Source organism: Micromys minutus (assembly GCF_963924665.1).
Source record: "Micromys minutus genome assembly, chromosome: 3".
NCBI classification, from domain to species: domain Eukaryota; kingdom Metazoa; phylum Chordata; class Mammalia; order Rodentia; family Muridae; genus Micromys; species Micromys minutus.
In genome coordinates, this window is record NC_137972.1 from 49,363,245 (window position 1) to 49,388,967 (window position 25,723).

General features: G+C 38.7%; 1 protein-coding gene across 1 annotated transcript in view; it reads right to left on the reverse strand.

The window, feature by feature from the left end:
- TAFA1 (TAFA chemokine like family member 1) overlaps window positions 1-25,723 on the reverse strand; it is a gene marked incomplete at both ends in the record, with an annotated part of 484,019 nt that overhangs the window by 457,187 nt on the left and 1,109 nt on the right. The window lies entirely within an intron of this gene.

Here is a 25,723-nt window from a genome sequence, read left to right on the forward strand (position 1 = left end):
ACATAGACCAGAGAGGCTGTTGATTTGCTCCAAGAACAAAACACAGCTAAAACCCCAACAGTTCAGAAAGACCCGAAGACAGGAGCCCAAGGCTTAAGACATAAAACATGAGGAGCTCTCAGAGAAAACAGAAATACTGAGACTCGGATTCCAGCCTGGCCAATGAATAAATAAGTAAATAAGCCCCACAGGCTTGAGAAGGAAAATTTATAAGAAGCTTCAAATAGGTATAATTTAGAGATTAAGTCTAAGAATCACATCCCTCTGATTTTGGCTTGGGCTTATCTCAATGGGACATGTCTCAATCAGTATGTACATTAGAAATGAAAACAGAAGCCACAGGAAGGGCAGTAGAAGATAGAAGTCATCAGTCTAACCTCCTGAGTAATGCTTTATAGCTCTGTGTTTCTGGGGGTTCAGGGATGGTTGTTTACAGAGTAAGATGGTCATATTAACTTTTTTTAAACAAAACTTTCTGACTTTCCTGCTCCCTTATTCACCATCCTTTTCCATTACCAACCATTGTGCATAGCTGCTGGTTTTATGTCTAGTCTGCTGCCCAGGAACAAGAAATGGAAATGACTATTTTCATTTGTCTTGCAGACCTGTTCCTGTGCCGTCTCCTCCACAAGGCAGGCTTTCCCTGGCTCCTCCAGGTCAGCATCATTATTCTTTCTTATACCTCACACCTCCCGTACCGGCTCCTCCCGGCCTTACATCCCTTTTCATTTGTGAGCATTGCCTACAGTTTCATGTCTGCACCGAAGTTAAAGTAGGCCTTTATTCATCTTTTCAGCACCTACAGGTATTAGCACAGCATCCCACAGAAACATCTGTGGGATAAAATAAGAATCCAGATGGGACATAAAATTCGTCACCAGGCATCCCACAAGGAAATTACTTCTACATCAGTTTCTCAATATGGATAATTCCAAGCCTTAGTCCATACTGAATATTTATCTTCTTCCAATAATGATTGTATTAAGATATTTCCAGCTGAGACTTTCAAATTCCTACTCTTAAGTAAGAAACTTTTGGGTGGTGGGGGAAAGAAGTACTGAAAATTAAAAAAAAAAAAAAAAAAGATCTGAGCTTTAGAAAGAAGCAATTTCAACACTCAAGTGATACAACAGAGTCAAAGCACCTGAAGACTTTAGAAACTTGACTGTCTTTGAAGCTGAGGTATCATTTTTGCTGGTGCAGTTACTTCTAGTATTGAAGCTAAGCTTATTTAATTCACGTTATGCATGAACTGACTCATGAACTCTCTAAAGCCTCTAAAAAGGGGGCATTCTTTCTGTTTCTAAGCAGGGTAAATTTCAGTCTGGGGTTTATATTGGAAATGGACAATCAGTATCTCATTTAGAAAACCTCTGGGGCAAAATGTACCATATAAAAGATGGATGACTTAAAACACCATTAAGTGTGGACTGGTCAAAACTTATTTTCTCTTTACAGCTTCTTTCACTGATAGGACATGACTGTTGGCCGTTATTAATAACACTCTCTGTCTTATTTCTAGTTATATCCATCCTTTTGGCATTTTAACTATTTTCTTTTATCTCTTCATCTTAGGGAACATCTGAGAAGATGCTAATTAGAAGACCAAAGAGGGCATTTGGTGTCTGCCTTATGGAAAGGAGAAGTTAGTTCTCCTGAAGCTCTTCTTACATGGCTTTCAAAGACTCATAGCATGGTTGGGGAGATAATCAAGACGAAATTTTAATCTTACTGGATTTACTTCATTTATATTTTCAAATCAATGTGTAGTTTCTATAGAGGAAAACCTTTAAATATAATTGAAATAATTTGAATTTGTGACTAGATCTTGTTCAGCTACATATTTCATAAACTCTCAATGCAGATCAAGAATTTATGGTAAATCCTGAGTGTCTGCAGGACAACATATTGCCAGCACCAGACCAGACATCAAACACTTGTGAAGAGAAAGTAAATTAAAACAACTCTTGTAATTATTTTATATTGTTAATGACAAACATGAATGGCTTACTGGATTGAATAATCCTTACTACCAAATGATATGTCTATGTTTTCTGACTTTAGTTCTAGCACAAAGGAAGAACCTATGATTGTAAATACACACAGTGAATAAATATTACCTTGCAGGATGAAGAGGAAACACAAAACAAAACAGTACAATGTTTATAAATCTTGAGGAAGAGCTTATCCTGGATTAGACAGTCTTAAATCCACAGACATGTATCCTACAAGTGAGAACAAGGGAGACTTGATAGACAGCAGAGGGAGAGGAAGCATGCCTCTCCATGGATGGAGAGATCACAGTGATGTGGCCACCACAGTTAGAAAGAACCAACCACGAAGGGACTACGAACCTGAAGACAGAGATGCTAAACCCAGCTTCTCTCTGACTGTGAGACAACATACTCCTAGTGCTCTAAGCAGTCAAGTACATGGTGACTTGTCATCAGCAGGTCCAGGAAAATGAATAATACTAGTATTTTGAATATGTCGGATAAAGAGTAATATTCTAATTGCATATCTCTTAAATTTATCAAATGTGGTTTTTAGAAAATTGTGATATGTGGCTCACATTGTACTTCCATTGCACTTCCTCATTTTGGAATGAATTATTTGATGTTATCATTTAAGGCATTTTTTTATGGAATTCTCATCTCTAAGGTCATATGTGTAAGCAACTGCTTGAAACTGTTCTTCTTCATGTGTGTTATCTACATGCTTGTGCATGTGTGTGCATGGTGAGTGCATGAGTATAAATGTGTGTGAGTATGTATGTGTGTGTGTGTGTGTGTGTGTGTGTGTGTACTCCCACACAGATATGTGCAGGCACACTCACATTGTTATGTGACATACAGATGTCAACCACATCTACTTTCCTCAATTGCTCTCTGCCTTGTATTTTAAACAAGGTATCTCCAGGCACTTTTAACCTGAACAATTTGCTAGACTAGATGGCTAACAAGCCCTGGGGATCTCTTATCTCCACTCCCAAAGTTTTGAGTTTAAGATGGACCAAGTAAACCATCTAAATAACCCTATAACACCTAAAGAAATAGAAGAAGTCATCAAAAGCCTCCCAACCAAAAAAAGCCCGGTCCAGACGGGTTCAGTGCAGAATTTTATCAGACTTTTATTGAGGATATAACACCAATACTCGCCAAACTATTCCAAAAGATAGAATCAGATGGAATATTACCCAACTCATTTTTTGAGGCTACAATAACCCTCATTCCTAAACCACACAAAGACCCTACAAGGAAAAAGAACTTCAGACCAATCTCACTTATGAACATTGATGCAAAAATACTCAACAAAATCCTCGCAAACCGAATCCAAGAACACATCAAAATGATCATTCATCATGACCAAGTAGGCTTCATCCCTGGGATGCAGGGATGGTTTAACATAAGGAAATCCATCAACTTAATCCACCATATAAACAAACTCAAAGACCAAAATCACATGGTCATATCACTAGACGCTGAGAAAGTATTCGACAAAATCTAACACCCCTTCATGCTAAAAGTCCTGGAAAGAACAGGAATCCAAGGCCCATACTTAAACATAATAAAAGCAATATACAGCAAACCAACAGCCAACATCAAACTTAATGGCGAGAAACTTGAAGCAATCCCACTAAAATCAGGGACTCGACAAGACTGCCCACTCTCCCCCTACCTATTCAACATAGTACTGGAAGTCCTGGCTGGAGCAATTAGACAGCAAAAGGAGATCAAGGGGATATAAATCGGAAAGGAAGAGATAAAAACATCACTCTTTGCTGATGACATGATAGTGTACTTGAGTGACCCCAAAAATTCCACCAGAAAACTCCTACAGCTGATAAACAAGTTCAGCAAAGTGGCTGGATACAAAATTAACTCAAAAAAAATCAGTAGCCTTCCTGTACTCAAAGGACAAACGTGGAGAAAGAAATTAGGGAAAACATACCCTTCACAATCGTTACAAAAACTATGAAATACCTTGGTGTGACTCTAACTAAGCAAGTGAAGGACCTGTATGACAAGAACTTCAAACCTCTAAAGAAAGAAATTGAGGAGGATCTCAGAAAATAGAAAGATCTCCCATGCTCATGGATTGGAAAAATCAACATCATAAAATGGCCATCCTACCAAAAGCAATCTACAGATTCAATGCAATCCCCATCAAAATTCCAACCCAGTTCTTCATGGAATTGGAAAGATCAATGTGCAATTTCATATGGAATAACAAAAGACCTAGAATAGCGAAATCCATCCTCAACAACAAAAAAACATCTGTGGGAATCACTATCCCTGACCTCAAGCTATATTACAAGGCAATTGTGCTGAAAACTGCATGGTACTGGTACAGAAATAGGCATGTGGATCAATGGAATAGAATAGACGATCCAGAAATGAGCCCTCATGTATATGGTCACCTGATTTTTGACAAAGGAGCAGTAAACATTCAATGGAAAAAGGACAGCCTATTCAACAAATGGTGCTGGTCCAACTGGCACTCAGCATGCAAAAGAATGAAAATAGACCCGTTCTTATCTCCTTGTACAAAGCTCAAGTGTAAGGGGATCAAAGATCTCCACATTAACCCAGATACACTGAAACTATTAGATGAGAAAGTAGGGAAAACCTTAGAACACATAGGTACAGGAGAAAATTTCCTGAACAAAACACCAATGGCTCAAGCTCTAAGGTCAAAGATTAACAAATGGGAGTTAATGAGATTGCAAAGTTTTTGTAAGGCTAAAGACATCGTCAAAAAAACTAAACGGCAACCAACAGAATGGGAAAAGATCTTTACCAACACCACATCAGATAGAGGCCTAATATCCAAGGTGTACAAGGAACTCAAAAAGCTAGACACCAGAGAATCAAATAACCCTATTAAAAAATGGGGTACAGAGCTAAACAAAACGTTTTCAGTTGAGGAACACCGAATGGCCGAGAAACATCTGAGGAAGTGCTCGACATCCTTAGCCATCAGGGAAATGCAAATCAAAACAACCCTGAGATTCCACCTCACACCAGTCAGATTGGCCAAGATCCAAAACTCAGATGACAGCAGATGCTGGCGAGGCTGCGGAGAAAGAGAAACACTTCTCCACTGTTGGTGGGGTTGCAAGCTAATACAACCACTCTGGAAATCTTTCTGGCGATACCTCAGAAAATTGGATATAGTACTACCTGAAGACCCACCTATTCCACTTCTGGGCATATACCCCAGAGACACTTTAATACACAGCAAAGATATATGCACCACAATATTCATAGCGGCTCTATTTATAATAGCCAGAAGCTGGAAGGAACCCAGATGTCCTTCAGAAGACGAATGGATACAAAAATTGTGGTACATATACACAATGGAATACTACTCAGCCACCAGAAACAATGACTTAACCAAATTCTTAAGAAAATGGCTGCATCTAGAGAAGATCATCCTGAGTGAGATAACCCAGTCACAAAAGAACAGACATAATATGCAGTCACTGATAGTGGGATGCTAACCCCAGAGGCTTGCACTCCCCCAGAAACAACTCAGACTGTATGAAGTCCAAGAAATAAAGAAAACAAAAAATATATACATATATTTACAAACAAGAAGACTTTGACTGTTTCCATGTTTCGTTTTGTTTTGCATGTACTTTATGCTTATTGTAACTATTGGGTTTTCAATGTGTACTGTCGGGCCCTTGAAAAAAATCAAGTACTGACTAAAAAAAATATATTCACATGGTTTTATGTGAAAAATTATTTTAATGTCTGAAAAAACAGTACTGACAAAAAAGTATAATTTTAAGCAAAAATGTTTAAAATCTGTACATTTATCTTTGTTTTGTAAAATAAAGTGATTTAAAAAAAAAGATATGCAGTGTACCTGCCTTTTTCTTGTGGGTGCTAGGGATCTGAATGCAGGTCCTCTTACTTACATGACCATCCCATTAAATATCTTCGACTCCCCCATCCCCAATACAAAATGATAAAAGGATCACATGCCAACAGCAGCTTTGGAGCATGGTAAATTCACCATTCATGCTTAGAAATTAATTTATTAACTATTAACATACAGATTCCTTTATTCATTTAAAATCATTAAGTTGAGAGTTCAGTGGTTGTAAGAGTATTAACATGTTTTGGCAGTTTCTAATGAGAGAAAATGAAGGTTGAAAACTAATGAGATAGAAAGAAACAGGAACAAACCCAGAGCCCACACTTGGATCCAAATGGCCAGCTGTGAAAGCAGAGACATAAAGAGACATGATGTCAGTGTGGCATGTGTGAAAAAGACCTGGGGGTCTTCACTAATGGAGAACTCAATAAGAGTTGGCAGGGAGATACAGTTACCAATGTAGCTATGTGGACTTTTCTGGTTTTTAAATAAAAATCAGGGTAACATAGCAACAGTGCTGTACTAGTCCACAACTGCCTCATATCACATGATAGGCAACTAGCCTGCTCAAGGGAGGAGTCAAGACAGGGACATTGACTTGCCATATCTAAATGGCTCTTCTCTACAAGACACCATACCTGTTTAACCTTTCATGAACTTAACTCGCCTCATCTTCCCCAGCTCCAGTTTATGTAAATATGAAAAGAGGGGTTGGTCCAGCCAGTGACACTCCATTAGAGAGAATGATGTTCTCTTTGCCACCTGATATGAAGTGCAAATAGCACTCAAAGGCAGCCCATGTCCCATAGTTGACTAACACAAAATAAATTTTGTGCTTGTGTGCTTTGTTTTGTTTTGTTTTTGTCTCAGAAATTTTGTTAATCAGTTGTTTTTATTTTGCTTTCCTTTTTATTATTTTATTTTTTCCAGAGTGGGGGGGGGTGGAGAAATAAAGTTGGATGGGTAGGGAGGTTGGGAAGATCTGCCAACTGTCTATCTTTAGAACTTCTCTATGATTGAAATTTATAAAACCTGTCTTTTGGATTTCTCTTAGAGAACTGAGGGGAAACAGACCCTCCCTGGGTGAGGATAAGACTTGGCAGTACATGGGCCAGAAAAATACACCCAGGAGCACATGTTCCACATCCTGATCCTGTAAGGGCAGTTACCTCACACTCATGAGCTGGTCTTAACCTATACTCACCTCTGTGACAAGCAATGACATGCAAGTTCTGGAGGCAGAACCACAAAAATAGGAAAATATTCCTTCTTCAGCAAAGAGCTGAGGACAAGGGTATGAAGAAGACCTGTGGTATAAGTTGGGTTTTTTTTTTAATAAGAAACAGAGGAAAAGGTTTTCACACAATAAGATGCTAAAATTTGTTTTCTTCATTGATTTGCTTAACAAACATTTCGATCTGAAAATTATTTTTCAGTGTGTGGTTTATCAGGTGTCAAAAACAACAGAACCTCGACCCTTGTGTAGCACATATTAGAGGAGACAAACATATGCATAAGGGAGTTACAGGAAGTTCACAGTAGCAAGTGCCACTGCCACAAAAAATCAGGGGAAGAAGAGAGGATATGCAGGCCGGGAGGATGAGGAAATCAAAAATCCATAAAGAGACCTATAGGACTACAGAATACATATTAGGTGCCAAACAAAAAGGGGTGAGGATGCGCATCAAAAAATGCATGAGAGACTGTGTTCCAGGTAGAGAAAAGGCTTGTGGGCATAGGTGTGGATCTGTCCTTTAAAGGAAAACAAGGAGGACTTTTGTGGGTAAGGAAGTATCAACAAAGGGAAGAGAGCTATCAGTAATAATGGAGTCATGGGGTGTATCATGCAGGATCATTGTAAGAACTGTGGCTCTTACCTTGAGAAAAATATGAAAACCAGATAGACTGATAAATAAATTAAAATAAGGTCCACAAAGCTTACACTTGTTTACTAGTTCTCTAGTTGATAGACATCTGTCTGGGCTAGTTCCAACTTTCAACTGCTTGAATAAAGTTCTCTGAACATTCATGTACATAAAAAATAAAACAAAAAAATAAATCCCCATCCCAGTTTGAGATGGAGCAATGTCTGTTCCCCCTGGAAATTCCTGCAAGCATTCAATTGCCAATCCCACTTCCGTTGCTAAAGGCAGCAACTGATCTGGGCTCTACTGTTATATTCTGGCTGCTTCTAGAATGTTCTGTGGAAGGGGCTATTATGGAAGCTCTGCTGGCTGCTTTGTCTGCTGGGGTAGTTTTTAGAGTCTCCACGATTTTGGATGTATCAGGGGTTCAATCCTTTCAGTTTCTGAGAGGCATTCCATTTCATAAAGTACATTTTGTTTACTAGTTCTCTAGTTGATAGACATCTGTCTGGGCTAGTTCCAACTTTCAACTGCTTGAATAAAGTTCTCTGAACATTCATGTACATAAAAAATAAAACAAAAAAATAAATAAAATGAGGTCCAACTATACACCTCTACTACTGGAAAGAAGAAAGTAAGAGGCTACCAAGCACTTCTACAACAACCTACCTTAAAGGACATAATAATTAGCTGGAGAGGTACAGAGATGTGACCAGAGTCTAGATGTATCATGAATTTGGGAGCACAGCCCAACTGGTAGACTCAATATGAAATCGGGGAGGAAAGCCCAGAGCTGAGAGCTATGCTAAGGTGCAGTTGTAAACAATAGGAAGGCCAGGGTTATCATTCACTGTGAAAAAGAAAGCTATGAATGGAAACAGACCAGAGAACAACAGCTTCCTGACTTAAAGAATCTTGTATAGGTCAGACAAAGGAAACATCCCAAATTATACCACAAAACAACATGCCAGAGACCCCATTAGTGAGTCAACAACCACTTGGCAGGGAATAATTTGAGGTAAACAAGAGATCTAATGAAAGCTTAATCTAGATGGTTGCTAGGGTAATCTTGTCCCTGACTAAAATACAATTTTATAATAACTTAGTAACATATGATGCCAAGTGTGTGTGTGTGTGTGTGTGTGTGTGTGTGTGTGTGTGTGTGTGTGTGTGAGAGAGAGAGAGAGAGAGAGAGAGAGAGAGAGAGAGAGAGAGAGATTCTAGTCTAGAGAGGCTATTAAAGTCATGACAAAAATAATTGCCTCTGCTAATTTCACTCTGAGGTGATAGGTCAGATATTAAAGTCATGTGTCATAGAGCTAAACCTGGCAAGCAAATGTTGTCTTCTTAAACCATCCACAGGAAAATGGCACTTGGCAATGACATGTGTGACACACAGAAGTGTTGGCAGACCAGACTAGTGTTCCTGGCTTTAATTTTTAATTTTCCACCTTTAGCTTCACAGTGGTGAATTTCAGCTCTTTCTGATCTACCCACGAGCACTGAGTTCTTTGTTTTTAATGTAATAAAGAAAAACTCTGTTAGTTAAATAAATATTCTCCCAAAAGCCGGACTTCCCCCTCCCCCAACAACTTTCCTTCGGTGTAGGTCACCATGCATTATGAGAACACTTAGTTACAGGAAGGAGGCAAGGAATAATATCGCCACACTCCTAGGGTTTGGAAATAAGTCATTTAGCACCTAAAATTGCTATGTTCTCTGCTATCGCTGCTTTCCTGGCTTCATTAATTTTTTTTCTTCCCAAGTCAGCATCCACTCTTACAAGCCTCTGTCTCCTGCTGTCATCAAAGCATTTGCATGCATTAATCCATGACACATGGGTGCATTTGATCCATAACTGATTTCTCTGCCTGCCAACCAGGAAGAAACACAGTTCTAGAAATGAAAATAAGGAGATTTAAATAAAAAATTACCCAGGAGAATAGAAAAATACCTCCTTGCTAATACACCCTATCCCAAATTTCTCTAAAATGAACATGAACATTGTGTGTGGTAGTGAGTGCCCTGACCTTTAAGACTCATATAGGAAATTTTCCTTGAATCAGACATCAGTTTTCAGACTACACTCCATCCAATGAGGAGAAAGAGGGAGGAAAGCAAAAAGAGTAAACAAGCAAGCAAGCAAAAAGCATGGCACATCTGTGATAGGAAAGAAATGAAAGAGACTGAAGAACAGAAATGCACATGGCCTTTTCAAGGCTTTCCTTACCCTCACACCAAGGGGAAGATGGACCACAACACCCAATCACTTAAAAGTCAGCTATATGAGAATAAAGCCAAAATGGTTCAGGAATTTCTATGGGGTCTTGGTGTTGATCTGGTGTCACTAACTAGATAATCCCTTTCTCCAGTTCCCTTTTACCTTCTTTACCCAAGTTTATTGAGTCTTACCAAAATATTAAAGCAAACACCCATACAAGCAGGAATGGGAGAGAAGCCTGCCATTGGGTTGAGCTATACAACTAGGCCTGGTGAGAAAGTTGTGGACAAAACTGACTTATGACAGTTCCAAAGAGCAGCTCTGCTGCTGTTGGATCCATTCAAATTTCTCATGGTCACAGTCCATAGCTCTATCTCCATTGAGGGGAACCACTTAAATCCAACCTCAGCCAACAGCTACATAAGCAGGGAAGAGCTTAAGCCACTTGTGCTGAGAAGACTGGATACTCTGGCATCACCTTTCCTGGACAGACATCCATTTGATTTCACCTAAAGGCTGCTCACCTCAGCTATAACTAAGCATGCTGCCAGAGGCAGGTTCCATGCTGCCACTGCAAGTATGGAAGTAGATGGTCCTGCTTCAAATTTTACTTCTCTACTTACTACTCTGCACTTATGGGTGATAGTATGTTATGCTATTATAACGTATAAGCCCCATGTCCCTTGCTCATAGAAAGAAGAGAGTAAATGACTCAAAAGGATGAATGTGTAGGTTAAGGAAATGACTTGACATGCTTTGCATAAGACCAACCACACTGAAAATGATTAGCAGAAGTTTGCATTTGGAATTCATGTAACTTTTAGGGATAGCCAAGGAAAAGGAGTGCTAAGTCAGTCTTTTTCTTCCAAATCCAACCTTTACTCTGCCCCCTGTGACCTCCAAACCATCTGCACTCACTGGTCTGGTCTGAAGCAAGAAAGCTCCTTTCTGCCTCTCTGATTGTTCTGCTTTCACTTTGGTTTTTCTTCCTGACCAAAACACCAAAGAGATCTTTGATCTGTGATCTTTGCCAGGAAGTTTTATTTTCTTGTCCTCATAACCCCATCATTTACTCTTGGTGAAGCCAACTCTACCTTTCCTGCTTGGATTTGATTCAGGAAAAGACTTTGCCCAGATCTTGCCCATTTCCTCCTATCAATACAAGGCAATAAAGAAAGGATAGAAGGTGTGACTGCTTCCCAGGGTTCGTAGTAGTAAGATAGAGATTCTATCTTGATGTCTCTCTCTCTCTCTCTCTCTCTCTCTCTCTCTCTCTCTCTCCCTCATCCCTCCCTCCATCCTTCCCTCCCTACCCCCTGCCCCCTCTCTTTCTCTCTTTCATACACACACACACACACACACACACACACACACACACACACACACTTTAACTACATAACACAAAATTCAATGTTTTAAATAGTATAGGAAGCTTTATTTACAAAGGTTCTATCATGATGACAAAATCCTTGAATTAGCATCTTGATATTGCTTTTCCTTGATGAATTGCATGATAGGCAGCAGAAAAACTTCACACTAGACCTTATTCACACAAACAAGTACATCAATAAGGCTCTCTACTTACAACGATAATAAACTACCCTTACTTGTTTTCAACAGTTTAATTAAATACAATTAACTCTGGTTTGTTTTGGCAACCTATTAATGTCACAATTGAAAATAAATAGACTCATGAAAAGATTATAATTAATAAATCCTTTACACTACTGTAAAATTACTCAGATGCTCTGCCTGCCAGAAATCCTTAACAGCATTTGTGAAGTATGTTAATGAGGACAGTAAAAAGAAGATAATAAAGCTTCCGGAAGAACTCAGGAAGGCTTGATAATGCTTTTGACCCCTTTGGTACACATCTGATGACTGTTGGATACAGTTATTAAAAGACTCTGAGACATTAATTGCAAATTTATCATCATTTTAAAGTATCTTTAATCCATGGTTTTGCCTATTCAGACTCTTCTCTCATGAAAGCTCACATTTTTTAGAGTCCTAGAATAGACCACTGATACCTCTATTTTCAACTCTTTGACAAGGTTCAGAATTTTAGGATTATACACCATAGGCATTTAAAATTTAGGAAACAGGGTTTTACACAGCGTATGCTGTCCTCATGCTTACTCTGTAGGCAAGGATAACTTTGAGTATGTGATTGTCCTGCTTCCATTTCCTTGTATCTAGGAAGATACTAGTAACAGGCCTGCATTACTATTTTCCATTAATGCTGAGGATAATGCAGGGTTTTGTGTGCATTAGACAAACAGTTCACCATACTGAATCACAACTATAGCCTCATGTATGCATGGTGCATATATGCATGTTGTGTGGGTATGCTTGGGTGTAGGTGCATTGTGGGCATGTGTATGTGGAGACCAGAGGTCATTGTCAAGTGTCTTATTTTGTGGTTTGAAGCAAGGTCTCTCTCTCACCGAACCAAATGCTAGACATTTTCACCAAGATATGCTGGGACTCTGCCCACATCTGCCTTCACAATACTGGAAGTATGGATGGTTTTTCACATGGGCTGCAGGCACCCTGACTTATCTCCACTTCATGCTTGTATGGCAGGCACTTTGCCAAAGGAGTCATCTCCCCAGTCCTACCTAGCTTAGGCAATTCTTAATAAGCAAAGGTTTTTATACTCAGACCAGAAAATAAAGGAGACATGGGAGAGTGTTGCTTCAAAACACAAATGTTGGGCTGGGTGAAGGTGAATCTCATGGACGCTTAGATAGCATCATGCTTATCAGCATATCCATGGCTGTCTTCCTTTAGTAGTTGGGCTCTGTGATATTTTGGGCAACAGATTATTTTAAGAACAATTCCATCAAAAGATAGAGGCTCAGTTAGAGAGCACCGGCTTAGCATTGGCAAGTTTTTGAGCTCAGTTCCCAGTGCCCCCAAAATAATTACTCAAATAATAAGTTAATTTAAAAAAAAAGTGACACAAGAAAGCATAGATCCATGATATAAGATCTTGTGTGACTAGTGTCTTCTTTAGTTCAATTACAATAGAGTGGGTTATCTTCTGAGAGTAACAACAGTATTAACTTTTAGAGTCCTTCCCTTTCATGGGTTATTAATTAACCAAATTTCTATCATCATTGGCATACACAGGCACTACTCAACTTGCCTAGAGCTCTTTTGTAAGTAATTACATATACAGAACATTGTTAGGGAAAGGGAACTATAATATTGACCTGTTTATATGGATTTAGAACTCATGGCTAACCATTGAGTATTGTTGAGGAGAGATTAACCATGAAATCTCTATTATTTATTGAGATTTATACATAGATTTTATTGTCAAAAGATTCAAATATGATTGTGATTAATAAAGACTAAGTTATAAAGTTTATAAGTGCATCTTCATTACATGATTAAATATTAAGAGTATTTATTGATGCCACTATTAAGTATCTCATCTACCTTATTTTTCTGACATTGATATAGTTATCCAATAGTATTGTAAGATGCCATATATTGAGCAATAACTCTAGAGAAGATATATAACATACATCTTCACTAGGTTCTTTCCAAAGTCTGAAACCTGGGGTTTGATAAACAGGGGTTTCCTCATATGATGGATTAAACAGGAAACATTATCCTCACTTACCATACTCAGACCAAATAAGTATAGTAACAATAGAAGCAGAATATGAACTTTTGGGTTGTTTAGTGTACCATGGTGTACCAGCCCAACCCACTCTTTACACCAAAAATATTTAACAAGGGGAAATAAAGCCTACAAAGCGAAGCTGACTCTCTAATTTCTTAAGCTACAGGAAGATGCTTCACTCCTGGGTGTCTAACCTATCCCAAGGTCTGTTCTAAGTACTACGTATGTACCAAATTCTTTGATCATTGAATTTGTTATTTTTATTCATTTTTTAACATTTTATTTTATGTTTCAGATGTTTTGCCTAGTGTACATCTGTGTGCCACTGGCATGCATGCAGTGTGTGCAGAAGCAAGAGAGGACATGTATGCCCTGGACCTGGAACTACAGTAGTTGTGTGCCTTCATCTGGGTTCTGAGAATATACTCAGCAAATGCTCTTAACTATTGAGGCATCTCTTCAGCTCCCAAATATTAATTTGAAATGAATAATATGGCCCACATTGAAGGGACATGTGATGTACATTAAAAAATAGTCTAGACCAGAAAGCTCAAATGTGTTTCATTTTGTAGCTAAATAGGCAAGCCTATGATGCAGTATGTGTGATGAAGAGGCTGCTGGGTAATGACTGTTCTAGGGGCTGGTTGCTGAGGTTGATTTTTTTTTTTTTTAAATCATTGCTGCCCTATTTAGTTACTTGGTGATTCTGAAATACAATCTGGGTTCAATGTAAAACTTTCTGTGATTGATTAATGATGCCTGCAATGGTAGCTTCATGGAAAAAAATAAACTAGTTTCCTGCTGAGAGTGGGTTATAACTGTCATTGGGGATATTTTTAGAGGAGAAGAAAATATGTATTTGATGATGACAGAAATTGGGAAGGAAGATTTCTTGTCTGATTCCACAAGCAATTTCTACTTAACATGTTACTGAGCTGTGGGCCTAGCATGTTTTATGGAAAGACAGAAAATTCAATATTTTAGCAAAAAGACACAGCTGCAAATGATCAAATCACTTACCAGAAAGGTCAGCCCACTTTACAATAGTCTACATAATTTATAAAGTCTCCACATGATAAATGCCAAAAAATTCTTATCAGAAAAGTTAGATTTAGTTGGGGAGAATTTTTCCCAGTGTGAATGATTTACAACTTCATATTCAGTATTACAGAAAAATTTCCACTAAGATCATTTCTCCTCTGCTGCTCTTTCCTCTATGTAGTACAGAAGGGTCACTTGAGTCCACTGCCAAACAATAGCCCTCAAATAAAGGACTTACAGTAGAGTCACTATTCACCAAGCAAAGAAACAACAGCACCCAGATGCTCAACTTTGCCTCTTTGTCCTGCAAAATGAAGATAAAGGCATTCCTCAAAAGCACTGCCTTATAAAGACTAAGCACAAGTTCTCAACTAGCAAGGCACTTAGCCATATAAAACAATGGCATTTGTATGGAAATTAGTTTTCTAATGTCATTTGACTACCTTACTGGTTTTTCTAGCAGTATGTGGCTGAGGTGGAAGCATGACTTGACTAAGAGTCCCTGCACTTCTAACATTTGACAGGATTTTGCACATTTTGTTGTTGTGTGCAACAATGAAAATGATGCTAAACAACATATAGGGTTGTGTTGCAGGTAAATGTGGTAGACAAGGGACCGTGCCACAGTGGACTCTGTATACAGTAAATAGACGTGCAGCTCAGACACTGGAAAGAATCTTCAGTGTGTCACCCCAAGCCCTGCCGCACACCAAAAGGACATAACCAAATCAATGTCTTATTATTTAGAACTTCTTTGTAAAATAAAAGGACTCCCTACCTTACAAGGTTATTGTGAAGACTCATGTTTAGGCTTCACAGTTGATCATCAGCAAGTATTCATTTGCCCTCACTGTGTGTAAACATGGTTTCCAGTATGACCAACATTTCCTGCCTCCCAGAACACATGAGCTTACGTTGTGTAGAAATTACTTACAAAAAGTTCATCTTTGGTATAAGAGGAAAAAAAAAATTCACTGCACCTAGTAGGTGGCAAATGACATTTGATGAATATCATGTGTTAAGTGTATGCTATATGTTAAAATAAAATTGAGAGGGGATGTTTTGGGGGGCTGAATAGTAGATTATAGGCAAAATGAAAGTAGACAGAAATTTTAGAGGTAGAAAGGTTTAAGCAGGAATCAGGGTGAAAGATGGGGGAAAATGAGGGAACAGGAGATAGAGGTAAGCAAAATGAAAGGTGTGTGAAAAGTCATACCTACTATATTGCAAGCCAATTAAAAATACAATTCAAGAGGATAGTAGGTCATATGGCATATAGAAGCACAGGGAAGGAATACTGCATGCTGGAAATGAGGGACTATGACAGTTCAGCCTTATATAGCACATCTGTACTGCTCTGCCTGTCCCAAGGGTCAGAGAACATCAAGGAAGAGAGTTTAGACAATGATCACTTTTGATCTTGTAGGCCTGATAGAAGACTGGAGATTGCCAATCCACAAGCCATGAATTCATTCCAGAATAACTTTTAGTTAATTCTGGAAGCAACTGTAAAAAGTGTCATCCAACAAATGTTCACCCAGTGACCTTAATTCTGGAGTACCTTTCTGGGATGTGACACTTTTGCATTCTTGGCAGACAAAATGCAAGGAGCAACCAAGTCAGTTCCATTTGATGTAACAGGATCTAGGAAGCTTCCAGAAACAACATCCCTCTGCCTTTCATCCCTTTGCTTCACAAGAGCGTTGACTGAGCTTTCACTGTGGCCACTATTAGTTTTAACTTAAACTCTTACAAACACTAATCTCCAGTCATATAATTGTCTTGACAAAAGTGGTCTTCAAACTTTCATAACCATAGCTCAGTGAAGAAGAAAAATATCCAGTTCCCATGTATTACACCTTTCTAATAAAAAGAGTCCTAGGAGATAAGTTCCTGGCAAGAAGCCTGTATCATGCACAGTATTTGTGAAAAAAAAAATGAACCTATTAACAGGTTCTTGTAAAGCTCTTTGGATCAAAAAGTACATGAGAACTTGTGCAGAGGTCCACAGTGTCTGCATAATGCCACTTCAGAAATAATAAATGTACATAGAGTGATAAGATATACATGTTTTAGCAATTAGAATCTAAGTTACCATGATCAATACTACCACCACCCTGCTTCTCTCTGGGGTCTTCCTAAGTAGCTTAGGGTGGTTTGCAGCTTCCAACTGAGCCTAAGGTTATAGGTATGTGACTCCATACTTTATGGAGTGCTGGGGATAAATCTCAGGGCAGCATCTATTCTAGGCAATAATTCTACCAGTCCAACCTCAGATCAACCACCTTTGAAATGTAATTCAGGATTAACTTAATGGCAAGTCTTCTTCAGCAGTTTGAAGCTCGAGATAAACAACTATGCATTATCCATAAAATAGGGTTAACCAAACAGTACATAGCAAACTAACTGATAATGAGAACACCAAACCAACAGTGACTTATAATTAAAAACTAGACCACAGCAATTGAAAATCAGTAACAACTAAAACAACACTCACGATAAACTGATAACAAATTGCCTTTTCTCAAATGGGAAGAATTATAATTATCTGTATGCAGGAACTTCTCAGCATTTCTAAGAGCTTGTAGACTGGGTTCCTATGAGAATCCTAATTAAGCATGCTCAGGAACCTCGGTTATGTGCCATTTGCCAGAGAATGGTGACATCTCTGGCTTTCCATTTGAGTTGCCTTTATTGTTGCATGAAATAAATGCACTTGTTTAAGGAGCAACAGTGAAAAAAATAATATTGGCTTCCAAGATATATTTATGACATACTAGTCAGTTGCAAACTAGATTCTGAGAACTTTAATAAAATATTAAATTAAGAGTTTTATGTGCACATCACAAGTACTTCTGGAAGCTTCTTTTAGTTTTATTACATTTACCGATTACTATTTCTCCCAAGCCTTAATTTAAAAGAAAATTAATTATTTTTTTAACTGAGATTCACATAAGACCTCTGAATAGAACAATGGTCTCATTATATAAAAACTCTCAGTTGACTGAAGCCAAGATAATAACAATTCTTCTGCATATTGAAAGCACAAATTCAAGTGTTTGTGCCTGTTGGGCAAAACTCAGGGCAGGACTCAAGTGTGCACACAGTTTTAACCAAGCCAACTCAGAGGAGCCTACAGTGTCTCCCACCCTTGAACCTGTTGACTTTGCCTCTCTTTACTTGGCTTGCATAAATATATTCTTTAAGAATCGAAAGTGTGGGAGCTGGAGATAATCTTGTCTGGCAGCCTGCATGCAGGAAGAATGCCATTCTTAGTCGAGATCTGTAGTCCTCACCTGATATTTACGGTAAGGAAAATACACATGAAGGTTAAGATCCAGGATCACTTTCTAATATCAGATAACCTTCCTACACTGGGCTAGGCTCTGAGGCAGGTCACAGCAAGTTCATTTCTTATGATGTGTGTCTATTCTTCAGTTATCTCTGCTGTTGGCATCTCCTAATGTCCCACCCCCACTGCCATCCATTTCAGTTGTTTCTGTTACCATTAGGGGTTTTGCCTTTCTTACCTACAAATTGTCTACAAAGTTTAAATAGTTGAGCCAATGTCTCTTTGAAAGAGGTATTTTGAAAATAAATCTTTCTACATGGAATGGATAAAATGAACAAACCAGCTCTTGGAGGCAGTTTAACGATTCATTATCTTACAACATACATCACATGGAACACATGGGTTGCTTCCTTGAAGTATGAACAGTTTTCATTCATTCCTTCCAACCAATGCCACTGGAGCCTTGGTGACTGTCAGCATTGGGATAAGCCTCTGGAGTCCCACACTAAGGTCGTGCCTTTTTACTGTATCTGGTAATTTCTTAAAAAGCTAATGGAGTCCTTTCCCACAGTATGTGAGTGTTCGAAGATATAAAGAATTTGTTTATGTAACACAAAGCCCAGATGAGCACAAAGTATTTACTGAAGAATTACTCAACCTTTATTCAATAGCTTGGCCCCGCTGACCCTAATTTAGGATATGTGGTTAATTGCTAGAACATGGTAATACTTTCCTTTAACTTAGGTGCTTTATTGAATTCTGGGAGCTGGAATTCTGAGAAGTGTGTAATTCAGTCAGTTGATTCATTATCCAAAGAACTAAGAAACAAGACCATCCCTCTGAATATGTAAGATAATGTCTAGTCAGGATGTTGTAGAGATAAACACTGGTAATGTCACGAAAACAGTGACCATACCAGAGAGTCTCAGGGTCTTCTGCTCTGGTTTGACATCTTTCCTATGTGAAGAAAGTCTTTAATCAACAGGCAGACCACTCACTATTCAATCCAATTCCTGGGAAGAAAAATTCATGATAACACTATTCTGTTTTCATTTGGGGAACTGTTATTACATAGCATCAAGAGGGGAGAAGAAAGAATGGGATTACATAGTTCCCCATATGCTTTGAGAATATCTTTGGGGGATTCAATTAGTTTGCACAACTTGTTTAAAAAATAATTTATCTTTTCTTTACCTGAAAAGAAGGGGGAAATTGCCTGTCTGGTGTTATCTTTGCTGCAAAGATGAGTGATTTTTTTTCTCTTGAAATCAAAAGACTTAGATACTGAGAGACTGTTCTCTGCCTGTTAAGGAGAACTTTCTCTTCAGTCCCCCAAGCTCATCCCTATAAGAGTTTTTTAAACTTAAAAAGTAAAAAGGAAGCTCACTGTCTAAAATAAAATTTCTTAAGCATTTAATATGACTACATTTATAAATCTAATCTCTATATAGCCTCGTCTATAAGTACATTTTAGAGTAGTAGTTCTTCAGATTATTTTGATTAGTAAAGTAGGTATCAAACATCAAACATTTAAGTATCTATACAAGGACATACATACCTATATAAATATATGCTATACAGATTATTTGCTATGCCTATCACTATCTATTTGAATTATATCCACATTATAATCACACATACAAACATTAATCCAAAACGTTCTTGTGCTCACACATCCAAACACACACACACACACACATGTTAAAACAACTAACAAAGAGTTCACAATTTTACCAAAACCTTAATCAATTTTAATTGAATAATTTAGCAAGTATCTTCTGTCCATCTACTGTATGTCAAGCACATTAGTAATAGTGAGATATAAAGGATGAATAAAAATTCAGAACTCCCTGTTCCCACATTTCTCAATCCATGTGATGTGAGTGGACATTGTGAGTGCATCCCAAATAAAAAAGGAAATGTTTGAAAAGTTTACATAAAACATATTATTTCTTATTTGCAACAGTTTCCAGAGCTTTCATACATTTATGGTGTGCATCCCCTAAACAAGAATTTATTATAGAGCAAGTGCTTTCCCAGCATTCACCCCTGCTTCCCTAATAAGGATCTTTATGAATTAGAATTTGAATAATACTGGCTCACATCTTCAATTAATACAGGCTTTTAGGAAAGAAGCTTCATGATAGTTTCTTATCCATCTCCCTTGAATTTTTGTTTATTTAAAATAGCATTTGATTGACTTCTAACTTAATCATTAAAATTCTAAAGCTAATTTTTAAGACTTCTGTTAAAAAGCAATATGTCCCATACCATAATATAGACTAAATATAGACAAAAACATAGACTAACAGCAATTAAAAATCCTAAGCCATGGCTATGGCTCTCTTGAACTCTCAGCAAATGTGTTTACTTGCAACTAATTTACATAAAATTAGGACCATCAACATGATATCATAGACTAGGAGGAGCACAAGAGACCTTACCTCTTCCTGAAAATATATAGGCAGCCATAAGCTTCGAGGAGAGAGAGAAAAGTTTTCTTAATTGGTATTACCACTGGTAAGTTGCTCATGCTCTGGTAAATAACAGCCCCACATATTCCTATAAGAAATCCTAATTAAATTCATTGGTTCACACATACATAAAAAATAAAGACATAGTGGGGCTGGAGAGGTGGCTCAGTATTTATGAGAATGGTAACTTTTATCAAAAAAAAATGTGGATTTATTTCCCAATATCCATATTGAGTAGCCCACAAACACTACAGCTCTAGGGTATTTAACACCTCTGATTTCCTCCTGCAGTTGCACTCCTGGGTAGGTACACACCCACAGACACATGTGTACACACAATTCAAAATAAAAATAAGCCTCAGAAAAAGCATGACAAAGAGAGGAACTCATTAGCAAGAAGAGGATAAATAAGAGTGAAAGAAGACCAGGAGATCTCAGGAGGAGGCAGAATGTGAACAAAACAATCATATACAGTCATGGAAATATAGAACAAAACCCATTTTGTATATAATTATATGCAAATTAAAAATTAAGCCATATAAGTCATTTGAGGATTTTCTTTATATTCCATGAAAATTCTACTGCTCCATGACTAATGTTCATACCCCTTTAATATGATTTTTGCATTTTTTCATATCTTTTATTTTAAAATATTTGTTTTAAAATAGTGTTCTTCTCCTTGTTTCCTTCATATAGCACTATGTCTGAGGGATTTTCCACATGAGCACCCATGAACATAACTCTTCCTTTGTACTAGCCACACTGAATCCCATTGGGTAGATGTGTGCCGTAATTTATTTTACCAATCACATTTTGATGGAGCTGAAACTCTGTTTTGCCATTAGAACCATTGCTGCAACGGCTAGACCTCAACATAAATTTTTCACACCTGTCTAATTTTTTTTCCCCAGGGATAAGCATCTAGAGGTGGAAGTGCCTGTCTCTATTCACACATTTCACACGTTAAGAGATCCCACTATAAAGCTGTGGGAAAGTGGTTCACCAGCTTCAGTGAAACTGAAATGTTTTGAAGCATTTCAGGTTGAGAGGTCAGATCGTCATCTGCAATGAAGTTTAAGAAATTAGCAGTTGACAACTAATGCCCAAGTACTGTGCAAGTACTGAATTCTTTAGATTGCAGTGGAGTGTAATGCCTATTGTAGTATGGATTGGAGGCATAGTCTTGAGCTCAAATCTGTAGCCATTTATATGGCACTGTCACCGTTCTTTTCCAAGTTCATGGCAGTGACAGGAAATATATATCTGTATCTCTATTTGGCCCGGGTATTTAGGGTTCTATTTGATGTCCATAGCTGCACTCTGACTCTTGAAGGAGGTCACTATCATCGATCAGATGATCAATGCAATATCACTAGCATCAGCTTACAGCAAATAACAGCTTGTCTGCTCCAATCCTAACACCAATCCACTACACTTAGCGACTTCGCTCAAGTAGGCATTCTTAAAAGGAAAATGTACAACCACAGCTGTACCTACAGGTTCTTATACAATGAACCTATAAAGAAACCCTCTATTGAAAAGCGGTTTTCTAAAATGAAGTTTTTAATGGTAGGGTAAAAGCTAATGTAAGGCATGTACAAATTTTTATTGATTTAGCCCAAATCCTCGTGTTAAAATGAACGGTGCTGTTCACTACATAGTAAAGTCATAAATATGGACTTCTAATATATATAGTTCACTTAATACAATTTTACATCTTGTTAAGTATAAATTCTATAGGCATTCTATTCTGAGCAAGCTTTTATATATCATTTACAACATCAATGAAATCAAACTGACTCAAGAACAAATGATTCCTTGTTTACCTCTGACTTGGGCCTCAAGTGATTGATAAAGATATAAGTTTATTTTCCTAATTAATCCCAAGGATTTGTCTTGCAAAAAAAAAATTTGAGAAGATTCCTATTCTATTGTTTCAAAGATACCCCCCAACAAACAGAACCATATCCACCCACATACCCCAAATAAAGGAAACATTAAAATTGTCATCGCAGGTCACTTATCCTTACCAGGAACAAGCATAATCTTAAATTGGGAAGCTCAATTGGCAGACCATCTGCCCTTCGTCTCCCATGCACCCCTGTTGAGTGTGAGGAGCTTAGGCTGTTGTGGTTATGGGAAACAATAGATGCTACATTTGAGTTTTTATTGTAGAGACTGTCTTTTAAAAATTAACTGGCCTTCCAGTTTGATATGGGGATGCAGGGGAGGCACAAATGTTCCTCCAGTTGTCATAGCAACTTTCTGTATCACTCCTCAGATAAAAACTATTCTAATATTCAATTATTGAAACTGTGAATCTGTTAATCTATAGCTCATTTTACTCACTTATGTAATTTTAAATTTCAGTTTCATTTGATTGAGTGTTTTAATCTCCCTTAACTAGTGAGTAAGTGAAAATAAATGGTGCATTTCTAATACTATAAATATGAAAAATAGGAAGTACTTAGGGGCAGCAGGCAGATACATTAAAATCAGTCAGTTTTCTAGTTAACATATTCTCTATCTGTTTGTGTGCAAACCCACTACACCGACGAGACCGATCACAAATGTATGGTCTTACAAACTCACTGTCCCAATTTCATGTTATGACAGCAGAAATTGGCCCAAATCTCTAACTATTTCCCCTAACCGGCCCTGGCTGGCTGGTGCCATCCAGGTGAGGTGCAGTCTCAACAAGGGGAATGGCTCGTCAAATTCCTCTCATCTGTCAGGGTAGTGGATTATTTCTTGAGAGACTGAAATTGCCTGCTCGCAATCTGAACACTATCAATCTTGTTGTGGAGGGGACTGGGAAGCTGCCTGTTAGATGCTGACTGGAGCGGGAGGAACTATTCCTAAGCAGGTAAGGGTAGCTGTAGAGCCCCCTCTTCCCCTCCCTCCCCCTCCTCTCTCTCTCTCTCTCTCTCTCTCTCTCTCTCTCTCTCTCTCTCTCTCTCTCTCTCTCTCTCTCTCATGCACACACACACACACACACACACACACACACACACACACACACTCCTAGTGAAAGATTTGTCATTTTGCACATCTGTACATGCGTGGCGTGCATGCCAAGTGCGCTGTTCCGCCCTGTGAAGGGACCGATTTTTCAAGCTTAGGCGAATGCAGCCAGGCCGGGGCCAGCTACTGCCTCATTTCTTCTCATCACATCATTTATTCACACGGATCTGAGCAAATGAGATTATGTTTTCCCTTTTCTTGCTCCTTTATCCAACTATTTACTTCTTCATTTGCACATTGAAGGGTGATTGGCACAGATGTGGATAATGGCTCAGGGGTTGTTTGTTTGCTTGTACACACCTTTCATTAGCGCCCCTGACCATGTAAGACCCACAGAGGAAAATGCCACAACACTTATCTGAGCAAAAAGGAAGAAAAGAAACAAGCTTTTATTCTTAAAAACCAAAACAGGAGAGCACACTAAAGAGGAAGTGAAATAATTTAGAAGATTACTAGGACCAAGAATGGCCATCTTCATCTCTGCAGCTATGGGCAAATGCCAAGGAAGCTATAGAATAAGCATATTGCAAAACCCACTGGCCTTCCACATCAGTGTCATTTCCATCCCTCTGCATCTTGAAGAGGCAAATTTAGTTGCTCCTTTTGTACAATAAGGCTGAGATATGGCTCAAAGACTGCGGATTTGGGAGTAGAGTTGTTAGTAACATAGTTCCTGGGAATATTTAATGCGTTGGCTGGTAATAAGCAAACTCCGTGGTAGATAAGGGGAAACATGAGTAATGAGTTTAATTTCAGTCAGAATCTCATATCTGTTTCTCAATTTTAAAAAATTAAAAAATCATGGTATTTTAATAAGACTGAAGATGATATGAATTTCTGTTACACATAATAGCTCCAGCTTCCATAAATAAATAGACACATACTATGTGAGAGTCCACTACAAATTATATGACATCTTCTTTTGTTTTGTTTTGTTCTGTTTAATGCATAGCATGGAGAGAGGTAATCGCTGGCATATCCAAGCCATGTATCACATGCTTGCAAAACAACAAAAGCAACAAGCTTTTGTCCTGGCCAAGTAGATTTATTTAGCAGTATGAACTGTAAAACTTGACTCAGTCAAATCTCTCACACACAGGTTGCCGTCCCTTACGCAGAGTGTCAGCTACACCTGAAATGTATAGGAAAAATCACAAGCACATGGCACTTTTCATTTCCTAGGAAGTCGTCCCCTCGTCTCCCTCTCCCATCTCCTGATGGGTACACTAGTTCTAGTATAAAAAGCCACTTATCAAGGTCATATCACCAATGTTAAGTGACAGAGATGTTGACTAGTCCTTGTCCCCATCACCTGCCACCTGCTTCACGCTAACTCCTAGGACTGAATGGCCTCTTAAATGGGTACATGTATTGACATGGCCATAAAATTATAGATCATATATAATGCTTCACAAAGGAGCTACCTGGTATAGTCAAGGTGTGTATTACAGGGTATTTTCTTCTCTGTGGCAGAATCATGGAGACATGACCTTCACTGGGGACCATTCTTTGGGTGGTTTCAGGCTAGTCACCCAGCTCCTCCGAACTTCTACTTCTGTTGTCTGAAAAAAGGGGGTAAACTATTCTGACTTACACAAAGAGTGAAATAACAATACGAATTAACCCTGAACATGGTGCCTAGCACTGTCCAGATTAATGGTTCTTTTATCTCGTTGATAAATATTACAGAGAAGGCACATTTCCCAGGTTATTTGTATGACTATGTAACAAGCTGAAGACTTTTCTTGCCAAAGCAGATTGGCAATTAAAGTGGATGGAGGTAGCTCAGGGATCCCCAATCCCTCCATGCTGGCACTGAAGCTTCTGGCAGGAATCTGGCACTTCCCGTGCCAGGGTCTGCACACAGGACACAGAAAACACAGGCGAGTAGCACCCGCGGGCAACAGAGTGGTTTCCATGCCCACCCGCAGGGGCACCAGCGCCCCCTCTCTCCCTCGCTGACCCGACTTACAAAAAGAAGGCGGCTGGGACAGGGACAGCTGGCCTCCGCCCCCAGCCCTCCTCTGCACCTAAGGGCTGCAGACTCAGCAGGCGGGCTCTGGCGTGCACCCTCCCATCTCTATCCAGTCTGCCCCAGACTGGAAGCTGAGCCCCGGGAGGCAGCAAAAGACAGCGGGAGAGGGGTTGGAGAAGGCCAAAACAAGAGCAGGGGATCACAATCAGGATTGCGGAGCCACAAAAGACAGTGCGCAGACTGCGGACCCGCCGCACGGAGAAGCCCGGTGGATGGCAAGAGGCCAGGGAAGGCTATGGAGAGGGACC